Raw genomic sequence first — 4,094 nt, forward strand, 5'->3', positions numbered from 1 at the left:
CTGAGCAGTGAAGGATGAAGCGGAGAGCAGGGTAGGTGTTTTCTCTGATGTTATCACTGATATATATGGTAAAATACATAAGGGTGCTTCATCTCTGGTTCACTTAACGTTACATTAGTTATGTTGATTAAAATAGATAGGTAATATAATCTCTTACCCACCCTGTTTTAAAAGAACAGGCAAATGGTTGTGATTTCATGGGGGCAGACATATTTTTAGTTGAAAGGAGGTGACAAGGAGCATGAGACACAGTTCCAACTGTCCAGTGTCCTGATCACCCCTCCAAGCAGCGCGCGCTAGACAATGAGGACAACAACATCAGCAATCCCATCATGCTTTGCACAGCATCAGGGGAAAAATGCCCAGGCAGATTTCTTTGATGGGGCGGAGCTTAGCTTCTGTGCAAATAAAAACGAGGCTTGGGTAAGAAAAACAAAGTTCTGATGCTGTGAAACGGTTAAAGAAACACCAAGCCTTTTTAGTGCTGCTGAGTAGTCTGGAGGTTCACTTTAAGCCTCCTTGAGGACGTTTGGTCCCTCTCCATCTCCCCGGGTGGCTCCTGTCCCCTGCTGCGTGACCCAGTCTCCTGGCCTTGTCGCACTTCGTCGCGCATGCGCGGCCAAAGCGTTCTGCACCGTGTTTTTTTTTCTTGTGAGCTTACAATCTGAAGGAAACTAAATAGAGGATCTAAATACATATGCGTTTTGTTTCATTTTAAAATGACACTGCTATTAGTAGGATAAAAGATAGATATAGATAGATAGATAGATAGATAGATAGATAGATAGATAGATAGATAGATAGTCAGTCTGTTGCCCCTTACAAAGGAAAGCATGTATGACTGGTTTATAACAGCCAAGAACATATGGAGTCAGATTAGAACAGAGATACTAATAGTTCCTGCATGAGGCACATAATCAAGTTGATTAATTGGCTGTTCAAAAACAATGACCAGTTTTTATTCTGCGTTTTCAGATGGAAATGCCTGTGGACAAGGAGATGGATTTCTATGGAGTGCAGGTTCAAAGTGAGCACCTCGAATTCCTTTTAAGAAAGAATCATTAAGTAGCGGAGTCAGGTGCAGTAATTGTATTGAACTGGGGTCAGAATTTATTTCCAGCCCCGAGGTCCCGGCGTTGTAAAGAATTTTCTCTCTCGGTTATTAGCATTTGTAACCACCACTCCACTGGCTAAATCCTTTTGTGTATCGCGCGTCGAAAGAAATTAGTCACTCAGCTGGACCTTCATCTGGAAAATAGAAGGAAAAACGCGAACGCTGGATCGTGCATGCAGACGTCATCTATCAGTCCCGCCACAAGTTTTTCTCTATTTCCACCAGTATCTTATTGACCATTTTTTCAAATTATTCCAGAAGTTGCGATGCTTGCGGGGCAGAGGTCAGAGCTGTGTTAAGAAAACCAGCAGTGAGGTGCAGTCTTCCAATGTGTGTAGCATTACGAGGCTCTTTTTCTTAATAAAGGAAATGCGGTGAAAAGGTTAGGTGAGATCTATAGGTGTCCTAGGGTCATTCCTTGCCGGGCTGAAGCACTTCAATCCAAATTCTCATTTTCCAGCCCATATCACCTGTCTCCTGAGTGGAAACATAATTAGCTTTTTCTTTATGGCGGAGTCAAAAGTTTTAAGAGTTAAAAGCATCCTTTAATAGCTCATTGTGCTGGAGACTCTATAAACATGCCTCAGCGGAGTTAACCCAAACTCACGTCTTCGGACTTGGGGAAAGCCAACAAGTGGCATCATCTAGCAAGGCCTTTTTTACTCTGCTTATCTGTCACAAGTATTACGAGCAGGTTTTACTTCCCTTCATAAAGCTGTCATTAATTTTACTTTACATGGAAAGCAGAAGAAACATCGGGATGCCATGGCCTGACAAAAGAATCCTGTAAGGTGATTTAAGTTGTTCACCATTCACGTCAAGCACTTTAAGCATTAGCCTATTTATCCTGTAAGTCTATGTTTTAATATCTTTAATCAGGAGGTTTAACAATAATCTACACCTTTAGTTATGTAACTTGAAAAAAATAATATCTGCATAAGGAGTCTTATAGGGCTAAGATGACTATGCTGAAAGTGCACCGGAGGTGACATTGGGGCTGAATCAAAAGCTTTTCTGTTGAATTTTCTCACCTTTCTTATTAACTCACAGTTTATCTTTCCTTAAATGACTCAACTCATGATTTACTCTCTTTCACTGACTTAACTCATGAGTTATCTCTCCTTATTTACGTATCTCATGCATTTGTTCTCCTAACAGTTAAAGATGACCTAAACTCTTCCACAGGAGAGAAGGAAAACACAGAGAAACTCAGCCTCTTTGTATTTAGAGAAAACAGCTCGTCTATTTCTCCCTTATCTGCTAGTAATGAGCCACTGTAATGTGAGCTCTCAGCTCTGTCTGATCTGTGCCAAGGTTTGTGCTGCTCAGACAGGCTTTATGTAAACACAGGGAAATAACCATTTCTGTGCTCCCATGAAACCAGAAAGTAACTACACTTCAGAATCTCAGGTTCTGTGGGCTAAACTATAACAAAGAATAGTTTTTTCTGTAAAGGTTATTATGATGTTGCTTATCTTTTAGAGGCGAGAGAAAGTCCTGGGTTTAGGTCTGCTTTAAAGATATGTACTTGAAAAGTTTCAACGGCGCTTAAAGTAAAGTGATACAGGTAAAATGGTATGATCAGTAGTGATGAGCCTAATCCGTTAATTACGATTACACAAAATTTGTCTAAAATTTTGTACTTGTAATTACGATTCTGAATTTTAACTGATTTTGTGTAAATGAATTCTACATAATTATGTGTAATTTTGCATAATCTCATGTTTACTTTAGAGTTTAACAGCAAAGCTCCCATACATGTCATCAAAATTGCATTTTATATTAAGGGGGAATAGTGACAACACGTTCAAAAAGACCTTGTAGTTTTTTGAGAAAATATATTTTAAAAATTCAAAGAATTTTTTTTTAAAAACTCGATAAAATTACATTCTGCTGTGAAAAACAGAGTTTAAAAAAATGTTTTTCCCTTGATGAGATAAACATGTGTATGCACAGTGCCAACCATATTAATAACTAGGCTGTATTTCTTTTTCTGCCGGAAAGAGTTAACCTTCAGATATGCAACTGACAGTTTCTCTCATGTTGGACTCTTGTTGGACTATATTGATTATAGTGTAACCCTCACTGATAATGAATTACAGCCATAACAATATTTCCTAGCAGAGCAGAGCTTCTGACTACAGAGTAAAGTGAAAAAGGTCAATAGTTCATTTATTTTAGCTTTGGAACACTTTATAGACTGCCATTAAGTAGGGACAATAAAACATTAAAGGGAACCAGAGATGAACGATTCATACAAAATAAACATATCAGTCAATAGTTTGTAAAGAATAAATGCTCTACCTGATAATTTCGCCACTCTGGAGTGCCTTTTTGAGTGTTTTTTATCCATTATTGCTCCAGGAAAAATCCAATATGGCCACCAGCTCATATCCCTTCTGCTTCCAGGTTATGAGCTGTTCTGGATATGCTGTCTAGACTCTATGAAACTATAGTCAAGCAGGGTTGCTGCTGCAGCCTTTCATCTGTGTGCTTTCAACTTAATTATTCTGGTATGCTGTGTGGCTGCCTGTAGGAAGTGTCTCCCATGTCATCAGCTCTGAGTATGCAAAGCAGGAAAGCTGAGCCAGGAAGGGGCAGGCTTGGGCTTGAAAAGACTCCACAGAAGACTGACTCAGCTATAATGATTCCAGGTCAAACCTAGACTGAATGCTCAGTCGGGGATTCTTATCACAGCTGATAACAGACAGATTAGGTGTTTCCACCCCTCCCTTTAGATTGTAAGCCTCTGGCAGGGTCCTCCACTCCCTAGTGTAATCTACAGGATCATGTGCTCCTGTCCTATGACAGCCTGTACTTGTATTACTGGGCCTACCTAACCAGCCCATATTGCATGATCATGTATTTTGTACAATTTGCATGTATAACTTTGTTCTATGTGTATAACCCTATGTATGTCATCCTTGTATCATTGTATATATTTATTGTCCAGCGCTGCGTAATATGTTGGCGCTTTATA

Source organism: Hyperolius riggenbachi, chromosome 3 (genome assembly GCF_040937935.1).
Source record: "Hyperolius riggenbachi isolate aHypRig1 chromosome 3, aHypRig1.pri, whole genome shotgun sequence".
Lineage (NCBI taxonomy): Eukaryota > Metazoa > Chordata > Amphibia > Anura > Hyperoliidae > Hyperolius > Hyperolius riggenbachi.